This window comes from Solanum stenotomum, chromosome 8 (genome assembly GCF_019186545.1).
Source record: "Solanum stenotomum isolate F172 chromosome 8, ASM1918654v1, whole genome shotgun sequence".
NCBI lineage: Eukaryota > Viridiplantae > Streptophyta > Magnoliopsida > Solanales > Solanaceae > Solanum > Solanum stenotomum.
Genome location: NC_064289.1, coordinates 30,976,134 through 30,990,500, shown reverse-complemented (window position 1 = coordinate 30,990,500; position 14,367 = coordinate 30,976,134). Strand labels below are relative to the sequence as shown.

General features: G+C 37.9%; 1 protein-coding gene and 1 pseudogene across 1 annotated transcript in view; both read right to left on the bottom strand.

Annotated features, from left to right (window-relative positions):
- Positions 1 to 14,367, bottom strand: part of LOC125872914 (actin-related protein 5) — a 1,108,764-nt gene that overhangs the window by 887,434 nt on the left and 206,963 nt on the right. The window lies entirely within an intron of this gene.
- On the bottom strand, positions 4,697 to 8,729 carry LOC125873695 (uncharacterized; annotated as a pseudogene).

Here is a 14,367-nt window from a genome sequence, read left to right as displayed (position 1 = left end):
TCATTGCCTCTTTATTTATTATGGTGAGTTACTTGCACATCCTTTAGTGTTGTTGAGAGCGCTCATAAGTCGGTTTGGTTTGGTTTGATTTTTCATTATAAGATAATTAAATCAATTATATCGAGTTATTTAATTTATATAAATTGAATCAAACCAACAAAAGTTAGATCATTTCGGTTTTAGTTTAGTCTATGTTTGGTTTTCTCATTTTTTAAACAATTACACCATGATTGAAAAAGAGGTCAAATTGAAGAGGTTCTTTCCTTGATAGTGTGATTTGATGCTAACACTTGGAAGTTTTTGATTGAAGAGACATTTGATACCATTAGCACATGCGAGTGATTATATTGTTTATTGACATCTCCAAGACACCTGAATAAATAAAATTGAAAAAATAAATAAAAAGATGAATGGTATTTTCAAGACCGTTAGGAAATCATATAAAAAACTCATCAAGAGATGCAACACGCTAATTCTTTTTAGTCATATTACAAACCCAAATATTAAATGATATATTTAAACATTGTAAGGTGTAAACGAATTTAAAAATACTTACAAAGTAGATTATAATTTAAAGGGAAAAGGACATCATATTTCCCTCAACTTTGTCATATAGAATTGATATATCCGTTATTATAAAAGTGGTTCATATATGTCGCTATGGTTACAAAAATGGCTCACATATACCCCTACGTTACAAAAGGCAGAAATTAATTTTAAATTATTTTTTTAAGTTTAATTTTTTCTAAAAAAATATGTATTTGATCCTTTTCACACGTGAATTATTTTTCTGACTTCTTTGATTATTATTATTTGAGTTTTTTATTTTTATTTTTATTTTTTCTTTCATTCTTTAGTGTAAAAATAAGAGAAATAAAAAGAAAAAAGTGTGAGTGGGAAATATTTAAAAGTTAACCAAAAATTAAAATTATTTTTTTGCTTTTATATTGTAATTTAGTTTTTATATGTGTAAAAAATATATTTTGGCCATCTATAATAAATTTAACAAGAAAATAAGTGAAAAAAAAGTTTGACTCTCAGAATAATAATTTCAAATTAGTCGATGAATAAAAATAGTATTAAATAATTAAATAAACATGTGAGAAGGATCAAATATACACCTACATATATTATCTTTCTTTTTAATAAAAAAATTAATTTAAAATTACTTTTTTAACTTCCGTTAGAGGAAAAAGGGTATATGTGAGCTATTTGTATAACATTAGGGGTATATATGAGCACTTTCATAACGAGAAGTATATCAACTTTAAGTAGCAAAGTTGAGTGCTATAACAAACCATTTTCCCTAGTTTATTTTTTTTATATATATATTTTGGTTTAAGTTTGGCTTAATTTTTTTGTTAATAGAAAATCAAATCAAGAACGATAGGATTTTTTTTAACGCCAGAGCAATCCTAAACTACAAATCAGTTTTTTAATCAATTTGACAAGTACAAAGTATAGCAAAGTTTAATGTCGTTGACATTTGTTTCGACAAATACCAAAGTTGTCCTCTCTGCCATTTTCTTTAACTAAAATAACTTCCATTTTTGCATTAATAGTTTGTGAGAAATTTCTTAACCTTCTTTGTTTCATCCCAAAAGGTAAAATAAATCGAAAAGCTATAGTGATTTGAAATCAAGAAACTGAATGATTTTGAAATGAATTTGTATTTCACTTTTATTAAGCTGAAAGAAATGAAGTTAATTTCTTTTTCTAATTTTCCTCTATCATGGTAATACAAAATTAAAATTTGACTTTATGATTAAAAAAATCATTACAAATTGTCTTAATACCGCATAAGGGGAAAGAAACTGAGTACAATTATGTATTCTCTTGATCCTTCTCTCCTAAACTTCTCCAAGATTCGAGGGCCTTCAGTAGCGTATTTCTCGAATGTAGGATGATGTGGACTTCCTTGAGATGTGTTTGATCTCCGAAAACATCGGAAAGCAATTCATTGTTTCAAGTAGTGGCGGATCTAAGATTTTAAGGTTGTGGGTGCTCTCATAGCAACAATGGCAGCGAAATTTTTTTCATTATGGAACTTCAAAATATAAAATGTAAACAGATGAAGAAGTCAAAAGGTGTTCAACACAATCTATCTATCTATCTATCTATTTATCTATCTATCTATCTATCTCTCTCTCTCTCTCTCTCTCTATATATATATATATATATATATCACGGTCTACCTAGCTCCGACCTCACTTAGTGTCACGCCCCGAGCCTACACCCTGGGTGGAACTGGCACTCGAGAACCATTTTTGACCCCAAGCGAACCCTTGGCATGGCTAGACTCTCAGCGGAAGACTCTACACACTATTACAATGATCAAATGTACTTATAAAACAATTGTCTCAAATTAAACTCAGAACGTTTAAGGATAAAACATTCAACTAGCCATAGATGGCAACTCAAGTCTTAACATAAGAAATAAAAATGTAAAGACAACTGAACTACTGACTGTCTATGAAGCCTCTAAAACAAGGAGAGATGTCGGGACAAGATCAATCATCCTAACAAATAAGTACTAAAGCAATATAAAAGGAGCCCTCCGGAAAGCAATGAGGCTCACTAACAGACTCTGAGTGTTCAACTGGATCAACGAGGCGCTGGATGCTGAACCTGGTTACCTGTGTCTGCATCATAAAATGATGCTCGCCAAATGGCATCAGCACATTAAATGTATGAGTATGCAAGGGTAATATTAAACAAGACATAAGCTTGAAAGGAATCTGAAAATATCACTTACCTTGGCTTTACTCAACTCATGAATAACTCAACTCAAATGCAAAGTAAACAACAATAATGGTGCAGTTGTACAAAGCATTTAAAACAAGAGGTAGTAACTTAATTTGTTGAAGAAATGCAATAACAACTCAATTTACATGTAAAGTACTATAATACTGTGGGAGTTTCTCTAACCGACAACCATCACTATGAGCCTAAGTGATGATACAACGTCTTGCCCACACTGCCAGAACTGTCCTATACTTTGCCGTCATATAGAACGCCTTAACTAAGTGGATCCACTAGTCTATGCTAAAAAGCACTAAGGAATCATCTAAAAAGTATGATCCTTTCTATCCATGATGACTACATGGTTTATGGAGACTTGAGTTATTATGAACTCGCGTCCCCATATCGGTGATCAATACTACTCCCAAAATATACTCAGCTCATCCGTTTTAAAAACAAAACTCTTTCTTTGGTTTGAGATAATTACTCAAAAATTAGCCCAAATGCTCTCTTGGAAATCGGTGTTTCCTTTCTTGCTCAAATGTGAAAATATTTTAACTCTTGGGAATACTTAGTTCCCGTATAATCTTTGAAGAAATGAACTTTGCTCTTACTCTTTACTCAACTCAAAGCTTAAGCCAAAAAAAAAAGTTAAAACGTTTGTAAAAGACTTTTGGAAAACTCTAAGAACTCTCTAGACTTGGTTATTAACTTTCCTTGAATTTGAATTTATGGATTCAAGGATTGTGATTTGTGATAGGAAGGATCTCATGATGTTTAGGAGTGCTTTTAGATAGTTAAACATGAGAAACGATCAAGAAATCACTGTCTGGAAGCAAGTTCGCGACACGGAGATGCATTAAAATATTTAATCGCAAAATTAATTTTGAAACAGAGGAGTCCGCATCACCTCCGCAACGCGGAGGTGATTTTTTACACTGGGGAGCAAGTCCACGATGCAGACTTGCATGCCAAAACCTGCTCAACTTTTTCCTTCTTCATTTTCTCACTGCAATTCGCCTAAATTCAATTCTTTTTCTCAATCCCTCTTTAGATTCAAATACCTAGTATATATACACAAGATTCTAACTCAAAACAACTCTTAAATCGACACGATTCCATCAAGAACTCCACAATCCCATCAAATCTCAAGAACTAAAGCAAATTTCAAGAACATAATTCAAGAACATCATACTTTCAACTTTCTAGAAATGAATTTCACTGAAAAAAACATGATTGGCACGTGGGTGAATGAATTCAACGCTATGAAAGTCTCACATACCTCATAGGATTGAATCCTTGGCGAAATTCACAACGAAATCTTATAATCTTGACGAAATCCTAACCTTTTCTCCCCTTTTCTCCCTTTTCTCTTTTCTCAAAGCCCTAACATGATTTGGTAAATGCGTAAACTGAACTAACTCAGTTTAGACCCCATTTAAACTTCTAAAAACGAAATAAATTAATTAGGTATGGAAAGGACCATAACACCCTTCTAAAATCTAGTTTTGACTTTTCTTATTTGGACAACCCAACTTCAAATAGCCATATCTCCCTCATACGAACTCAAAAATGAGCAAACTCGACGTGTTGGAAAGATAATTCAAAGATCTTTCCTACGGTATCTTGTAGAACACCTAAATCATCCTGATCTAGGAGGTATGATTATTTTAAGTTGACCAAAAACTCAAATTTAACTTAACCAATTTTCCAAATTTTTCCTTCTTTCCTAAAATGACTCTTTCCAATTCTAACTCTTTCTAGTTTTTTAAAATAGCGAGATGTTACAATATCTCCCCCTTGGGAACATTCGTCCTCGAATGAGATTACTCTTACTAGGCTCAAGGTGTCATATCTAACATTCAGCTCAAACACCCAACAAGCAAATCTAACACATCAAGTATATAAATTAAAGAGTACTAAGAAGAGAATTAATACCTTGATCTGGAATTTCTCCGGGCTCAAAGAGATGTAGATATCTCTTCTTCATATCCTCCACAGCTTCCCAAGTAACTTCCTCGACAAATTGATTTCTCCAAAGAACTTTGATTGATGCTACTTCCTTGGTTCTCAACTTGCGAACTTGGCGATCTAGAATCTGAACCAGAATCTCCTCATAAGACAAGTTATCCTTGATACCAATATCTTCAGTTGGTATGATAAGTGAAGGATCCCCCATGCACTTCTTCAACATGGAGACATGAAATACCGGATGAACCGCTGCCAACTTTTGAGGTAGCTCTAACTCATAAGCTACATTGCCAATCCTCTTAGATATCCTGTAAGGACCAATATACTGGGGTCTAAGTTTCCCCTTCTTTACCAAATCTTATAACACCCTTCATGGGTGAAACTTTCAAGTATACCCAATCATCTACTTCAAACTCTAACTCCCTTCTCCTAACATCAGTGTAGAATTTCTGTCGACTTTGTGCTGTTTTCAACCTCTCTTGAATGACTTTCACTTTCTCCATAGCTTCATGAACTAAGTCTGGTCCTATCAACCCAGCTTCACCAACTTCAAACCATCCAATAAGAGATATGCATCTTCTCCCACAAAGAGCTTCATAAGGAGCCATTTGGATGCTAGAGTGGTAACTATTGTTGTAAGAAAATTCAATAAGAGGTAGGTGATCATCCCAATTGCCTTTGAAATCAATCACACAAGTCCTAAACTTATCCTCTAAGGTCTGAATAGTGCGCTTTGCTTGACCATCCGTCTGAGGATGAAAGGCAGTACTTAATTTAACTTTTAAACCCAAACCTTTTTGAAAAGATTTCCAGAACTGTGCAGTAAATTGTGCACCTCTGTCTGAAATAATCGAAACTGGCACCCATTAAGTCTAACCACCTCTTGAATATACAACTTAGCATAATCTTCTGCCAAATGGGTAGTTTTTACCGGCAAAAAGTGGGTTGATTTTGTCATTCTATCAATAATCACCCAAATAGAATCATGCTTCCTGCGAGACCTTGGTAAACCTGTGATGAAGTCCATAATGATCATCTCCCACTTCCACTCCGGAAGTTCTATTTTCTGAGCCATACCACCGGGCCTTTGATGCTCTACTTTAACTTGTTGGCAATTCAGACACTTAGCAACAAACTCTGTAATGCCCTTCTTTATACTACTCCACCAGTAAACTTCTCTCAAGTCTCAATACATTTTTATGGAACCCGGATAGATAGAATATCTGGATCTATGAGCTTCCTCCATGATCCTCTCTTGGAGTTCATCCACCCTTGGTACACACAACCTACCTTGATACCTCAATACGCCATCTCCCCCTTGTTCAAAATCCAATACTTTTTGCTTATGAACATTTAACTTCAATTCAAGAAAAATAGGGTCTTAGTCTTACTTCTCTTTTACTTTTGACACTAACGATGATTCATCCCCATTCATCACCACTACTCCTCCTTCTGTGTAATCCATCAATTGAACTCCCAATCGGGAAAGTCTATGCATATCTCTTGCTAGCTCATTCTTATCTTCCTCAAAATGGGCGGTACTACCCATAGACAACCTGCACAAGGCATCAACAATAACATTAGCCTTAACTGGATGGTAAAGAATATTGATGTCATAATCTTTGAGTAATTCTAACCACCGCCTTTGTCTGAGATTAAGCTCTTTCTAAGTAAACACATATTGAAGACTCTTGTGATCGGTGAACACATCCACATGAACACCATAAAGATAGTGGCACCATATTTTCAAAGAAAATACTACGACATCCAATTCTAGATCATAGGTTGGGTAATTTTTCTCATAAACTTTCAATTGTCTGGAGGCATAAGCTATAGCTTTGTCATTCTGCATTAACACACAATCCAAACCAACTCTAGACGCATCACAACACACAACAAAACCTTAAGTACCTTCTGGTAAGGTCAATATTGGGGCAGTAGTCAACCTCTTTTTCAATTCCTGAAAGCTTTTCTCACAAGCTTCAGACCATTGAAACTTCATTGTTTTCTGAGTTAACTTGGTCAAAGGGGATGAAATAGATGAGAACCCCTCTACGAACCTTCTATAATATCAAGCCAAACCCAAGAAACTCCTAATATCAGTTGGAGATGTGGGTTTAGGACAATTCTGCACTGCCTCTAATTTTTGGGTATCAACCTTAATTCCTCTAAGAATGCCACAGACTCAAGCCAAAACTCACACTTAGTGAACTTGGCATACAACTCTCTATCCTTTAAGGTTTGGAGAACTACTCTAAGATGACTAGCATGATCTTCTTCATTCCTCAAATAGATTAGTATGTCATCAATGAATATGATAATAAACATATCTAAATAAGGTTTGAATACTCTATTCATAAGGTCCATGAATGCTGCAGGCGCATTGGTCAAACCAAAGGTCATAACTAGGAACTCATAATGACCATAACGGGTCCTGATTGTTGTCTTTGGAATATCACATTCCCTTACCCTCAATTGATGGTAGCCTGATCTGAGGTCTATCTTAGAGAAGCAGGTAGCACCCTGAAGCTAATAAAAAAGATCATCGATTCTCGGAAGAGGATACTTATTCTTGATGGTAACCTTGTTGAACTGGCGGTAATCTATACACATCCTACGGGAACCATCCTTCTTCCTCACAAATAAGACCGGAGCCCCCAAGGTGAGACACTTGGTCGAATAAAACCTTTATCAAAGAAATCTTTCAACTGTTCAGTTAGCTCTTTCAACTTTACTGGTGCCATCCTATATGGCAGAATATATATAGGACGAGTATCTAGAAGAAGGTCTATACCGAAGTCTATTTCTCTCTCAAGAAGGATTCCGGGAAGATCATCTGGAAAGACTTCTGAAAACTTTTTTACTACTGGAAGTGACTGAGTAAGAGGTGTCTCAACACTAGAGTCATTAACTTGAACTAAGTGATAGACACAACCCTTGGAAACTAACTTTCTCGCCTTAAGGTACAAAATGAAACAACCCTTAGGCACTGCTGAACTGCTACTCCACTCTATAACTGGCTCATTAGGAATTTGGAACCTAACAACTCGAGTTCTACAATCAATGGAGGCATAACAGGCATGAAGCCAGTCCATACCTAGAATGACATCCAAATCTACCATGTATAACTCAACTAAATCAGCCATGGTGTTCTTCTGATTGATGGAAATGACACAATCACGATATACTCGCTCAACTACAATAGACTCCCCAACAGGTGTAGAAACACAAAAGGGCTCACAAAGCTTCTTAGGGAGGGCATCAAAATTCATTGCAACATAAGGAGCCACAAAAGATAAACTTTCTCCTGGGTCTAACAAAGCATAAACATTATGAGTAAAGACTTTGATCATACAAATGAAAACATCTGGAGAATTCTCTTGCTCTTGACGACTTGTGATCTCATAAAGGCGGTTTGCTCCTCCGCTAGTACCAAATGTAGCTCTTCTAGATGCAGCCCTGTCTGGTGGAGCAACTGATAAAGATTGAACCCTATTGCCCTGATTCCCATTACCTTGCTAGTTCTTAGGGCACTTTTTCATGAAGTGACCCTCTTGTCCACACTTGAAACAACCTGTGGAGCCATCGTGACACTTACCTGGGTGGGTCCTACCACACTTAGCACATACAGGAGCCCAGTTACCTCCTTGTGCCATACTACCCTGAGACTGTACAGGTCTAGCTCTGAAGTTCTGTAAATTCTGACCATTATACTCGTCTTTGTTTATGGGTGCAGGTGCACAAACAGATGATGGAGCAGGTCCTTTTTGCTTCTGATGGAAGGAGGAATGGTTCACATTATTCCTTTACTGCCCGGACTCATTCCCTGTCTTAGCTTTCTTATTTCTGAACTCCTTCCTATCCCTCAAGTTTTCCTCCTCAACCTGTTGCACATAAACCATCAACCTTGATATATCTATGTCCCCAATTAGCATAGTCACCTTGCCCTCTTTGCTTGACAGACGGGACAACCCAACAACATATAGACTCATCTTGCTTCGCATATCCGCAACCATCTCCGGAGCATAGCGGGAAAGTTGGGTAAACTTCAACCCATACTAATGAATACTTAGTGAATCTTGCTTAAGGGTAAGGAATTCCCATACCTTGGCTTTTCTCATTTCCCGAGGAAAGAAATGCCCCAAGAAAGCACTCTCGAACACAACCCAACTCAAAATCGGTGCATTCTCAGCCCTACTCTTCTTCCATTGGTCAAACCAAGTCCTAGCAACATTCTTCAGTTGATATGCAGCTAGTTCCACTCACTGAGCATCGGCAACATGCATAACTTCAAATACCTTTTTGCAGTTCCTCAATAAAATTCTCTGGATCCTCAATAGTGCTTAAACTAGTGAAACTTGGAGGATTCATCCTCAAGAACTCACGGATCCTCAAAATATCATTCCCTTCCTATCGGTTCTCTCTCTGCCCAGCTTGGTTGGTCACAACTTGACTCAACATTCTTATCGCTTCCCTGAACTCAACATTGGTAACTTCTCCCTGGGATTGTACTTCAAGTGCATTAGTTACCCTTTGTTCCTCGACATTACGCCTAGTAGGACGCCCTCAAAAAACTCATCATGGAGGCATGATTACTGAAACACACGCGCAAGCACAAGTTAGAAGAAACTTTTAAGAGATAAAACTCTAACACACGAAATGAGTATGAAAGAAGTGAAAGAATTTCCTAAATGTTACAGCCTCCTAATTATAGATGTGGCGCGCTTCACATCGATAACTAAGACTCTACAGACATAATTTCATAGACTCCCTAGGACTCTTGAACTCTGTGATATAATACCAAGTTTATCAAGCCCCGAGCCTACACCCTAGGCGGGACTGATGAGTCCACGATTGGACTCATTTAGGGCTATATTTTAATTGAAATTGTGTCCTCAAATGCTTATTTTATCTCAATATATGATGAAAACCCTTAAGTTTTAGGTATTTGATATTTGAAGGAAAGCATGGACAGTACGTCGTAAAAAGGAACGGAAAGGCTGAAAAGAATGAAGACATGAAGGCCTGAGGATCTCCAGGTTCACTTGGCGAGTCACCGAAGGGTCTTACTTTGCCTTTTGTTCCAGTGTGCTGAGCCTTGAAGGAAAGGATCAAGTCGGCAGAAAAAGGGAGCAGTCAGTGCATTGCCGAGAAGTTTCGCGAAGCAATACCATGTTGCCCAATGACCTAGAGCACGATGATGCTGAAGGCTGGTGCAAGACGGATGAACTACACCAAAGGGCGAATCGCCGATTCCGACTAACGACACGAAATGATCCGCTGCAACACAAATCTGTGAAAGCTATAAATACTAGTTAGAGTTGTAGTTTTAAGAGTCGAACAATTATTATAATTTTCATAGAGAATAGTACTTTTTGATATTTTTTCTCTAAGTTTGAGAGGGTTTTGAAAACCTGAAGTTCCAAAGGGTTTCAACTTCAAGATTTTGATTTTGGTCTCTTGGATTCTTCAATTTTGGCCTGTATCAAGACTTAAATCTTCATACCCATTTGAATTCAAGCTCAATTTGGTATAAATTTCTATCTTTTATACATGTGTGGCTAAAAACCTCAATTCTTGGGGTGTGATTTAGCGAATATGGGTTAAGATAATTGCTGGGTCTTGCTTGCTAATAGTGTATTCGTAGTTTAAATGTGATTTCGTTTAGTGGTTGTGGATGAATTTTATGAATTTGTAGTTGAAAATACAAGTTTATTTATGTGTTTTCAACTTGCTTAAGAGAGATGTCGTAAAACTAAGACCACTAGATTGATGGCCACTGTGAGTGGGTCGACATGAGTTTCAGCTCGAGAGAGTGAACCCTAGTCCCATGTCCACACACTCAACTCGAGAGAGTGAGTGGATTAAGGCGTAGGCTGGTCTTTATGCAGCAAGTGGGTGTCCGAGAGGAACACATTTGAAACGGGGTAAGTTGCTCGAGAGAGAGCTTATCCCCCTTAAAGTTTAGCCTAGTCACAATTATTCTATGAATCTTCTATCGAAAGCATGTACCCAATAATCTAGTTTAACCCGTATTCCCATCACATCCCAAGAATCCTCTCTCATTACTTAGAAACCCTTGTTTATTTTTCCATTTTGACTCACTAGTGACAAAACCCCATTGTTAATTGACACTCTTGTGTCCCTTTTTTTAATTTACAATATTTTTAATCGTTAATGTCTTTAGCTATGACTAGTTAGAATTAAATTTTATTTTTCTATTAATTCTCAAAACCACTCTCTAGGGAATGATCCCAACCCTTGGTTGGGTTACTAAACTATTGTATGATCGTAGACACTTGCATCGGAAGTTGTGTCTTGATTACGCAAACATCAAAATGGCACCGCTACCGGGGAGTGGTGTTACTTGAGAATTCTTAGATTAGTAATTTTTTTGTTCTTCTTAGTTGTAGATCACTTATTTATATTTTAGTTTTGTATTTTGCTTATTTGAGCTTTGAAACAGAGAAGGTGAGGGTGTCAACCAGTACTCGTGAGCAAATGGAGTTTCCTCCATTAAAAGTAATGATGTTCAGGGATCACATTCTAACCTTCAAACAATTAAAAGGTGAATGGATTCATGAAGCATGGGCAAGGTTTAAATCGCTTCTGATTCGATGTCCCACTCATGAAATCCCTGATATAGTCCTCCTGGACTACTTCTACAGAAGTCTTGGTCCTGAAAACAAAGCATTGGCTGACCAACTCATTCTGGGTGGTATTACACAACACCCTTATGCGATAGCAACCCACCTGCTTTATCTCATGGCTGAATCAAACCAAGAAGTAGAGAAGGGCTTTATGTTGGCCACACTGATGACTCAAATGGATGAGTTGGCCAAAAATATAGCGGAGATTAAAGTCCAATGCAAAAGGAAAGACAGATACGTCCCCCCTCATGAGTGAGGAAAGCCCAAGGACAATGAGGGTAAACGTGTCAAAGGAATGCTCTCAATCATTTTCAACAAGGTAAGTGAGCATGATAGAGTGTTGGAAGAGATAAATGAGAACATCGAAGTGATGAAACAGATGATTGGTACTCATTCAAGATCCATTTAGCTTCTCGAGAACCTTACAGGTCATGTGATGCCTCATCTCCATCCGCCACAAAGCAGGGGGTTGCCAAGTTATGTTTTGGCTAACCCCAAAAGTGAAGTTTAGGTGTTAACCTGTGTCGTGCCACAACGTTAACTAAGGCGCTGTTTGGGAGGCAACCCAAAACCCTTTATTGCTTTATTATTTTTTTAGAAATAACGATGTGTTGAATGAACAAGTTAAAGTGTGGAGAGTGTGTGGAAATTGTGTTTGGTGAGCTAATAGTTCCATTCAGCGAATCGTCGAACGACGATTTCGATGAAAACCGCTGTTTGGACCTTCACTTTGACTGAAGGTCTTATAAAACTCGGCGATGTAAATGACCATTCGGCGTGTCGCTGACTGGATCAACGAGTGCGACTAATGCCGCCGAATGGGTGCGAACTGGACGGTTTATAATGGCCAAAGGTCCTAGAATTTGAAATCCTTCACTTTCCCTCGCTTTTAATCTTCACAAATTCACACCAAGGTAGTATTTCCAATATTCTTATATTCCACTAGTATTTTGGTTGGTCGATTTGTGCTCGGAGTTGGATTTCTTTGCTGCTTAGCTTTTCAATCAAATTTTAGTCTGCACAGAAGGTTAGTTCTCCAAACCCTGAGTTTACTTTCGAATAGTTTGTACTATTTTGCAATGATCGTATCTTATTGATGTGTGATGGGGCTCTCTGATAGGATTAGAATGATTAAATGCCTATTTTAATTTGAAAATCATGCCCGTATTGTTTGATTGTCGAATTCCCATAATTTTTGTATTTTTTAATGAATTGGGTTGTGATTGCGTGTCGTTAGATTAACTGGGTGAAGTCGAAGTAGCCCATGTTTGCGCTAAATGTCAAAAAAATTGCTCAAAGATAGAACGGGCAACACCGCTCTTAAGAACAAATATCGTCAAATGGCCAAATTAGGCAAATCTGGGAGAAATCTGAGTATCCCGGGGAAATGGGTAGTGCGGGTCTTGTTTGAATTTCGTTAGTGCATGCTTTGATTTTGTTTTCGGGGTTTGCGGGATTGAATTTGAGAAGGTGGATTGAAAATGTGTGCGTTGGACCATTTGGCGAGCTGGGTCGAGCTCGCCGAATCGTTCGACGGTTCACCCAATGTCTCCATCTCACCCTTAATATCGGGGCAAATTGGATGTTTGAGTCTGTAACTTTCGGTGAGAAGTCATGGTTCACCGAAAGCACTCAACGACTCGCCGAAAGTACTCTTAATCACCTTTTGCATGTTATTCTGACCCCCTTAAGCACTGTAACTTTTGGCGGACAAACCCATGCTCGCCGAAAGTAGTCGGTGAGTCACCGAAAGTAGTCGGTGAGTCGCCGAAAGGACCTTCCCATTGCCGATTTGCTATAATTTGAAGCCAATCCTTTAGGAGAGCTCGAGTTAGCTCGCCAAAGAGGTTTGGTGACTCACCGATCCATTTGGCGAGTCTTTCTACAGTAGATTGCCTGTGCTTCTATTTGATTTTCCCCCTAACTCTTACTAATCTTTTGCAGATATGACTAAACCTAACAAAAAAGGTAGCAACACACTACCTCGAGGCAAAGAAAAAGGGATCACAATCAATGAGGACGCAACTGCATCCAGGAACAAGACTACTAAACTGTCCACAACTGGTGGAAAAGGCAAGGGCAAGGACAAAACCGTTGAGCTATCAGATGCAAGTTTCGACAGTACTGGTTTTTATACCAATGACCTAACAACATATGATAGTGAGAGTATGGGTTCTGATAAATATGAACTAATGGAGGCACGGAGGAATGAGTTACGATCTAAACAGCTAAACGACCCATCTCGGATAAAAAATCCTCAATCCACCACTCCGACTCCTCCAGTTCCAGAGCAGGCAATAGTACTGGCACCTCCAGTACAAGGCCCTCCCCAGCTAAATCAACGAATAGACTAAAGTCTGAGGGGCTGAGAATGATCATTGAGGAAAAATGGCAGTTCATAGATGGGGTGATCGATAGGTATCCTGAGATAATAGAGTGCCTGAAATTTCACAAATTTCAAATCTTCACAAAACCCCGTGACTCTTACATACCAAGTTGGGTCAGAGAATTTTACAATGCATACAATGTATTGGTACCTCAACGGAAGATGCTAATATCGTCTTTCAAAGCAGTTGACTACGTGGTTGTCAGAGGAAGGAAGGTAGCTTATGACAGTGAGGCTATCAACACAACCTTGGGTATGTCCAATAAAATTAATGATCACTGCCAGCACTTGATCAGAATAGAGAAGCTGGATGAGATGAAAAAATGGTTAGCCCCACTAATCTCAGATGATAATAATCCGAAATGGTTAGCAGAAGGAGTTTCGATTGCAAAGAAAGATCTGAACGTAGCTATAAGATACTGGTTCGGGTTCATCAGCAGCACAATTATGCCATCACATCAATCCTTCGCCTTGCTAAGGCAGCTTGTCTTGAATGCATCATAGAGAAAACCAGGATAAATCTAGGGATGATCATTGCTTCTGAGATCCATATACGTGCAAAGCAGAGCCAGACATCTCTCCATTTCCCGGTATTAATCACTGCATTGTGCAAAAGAG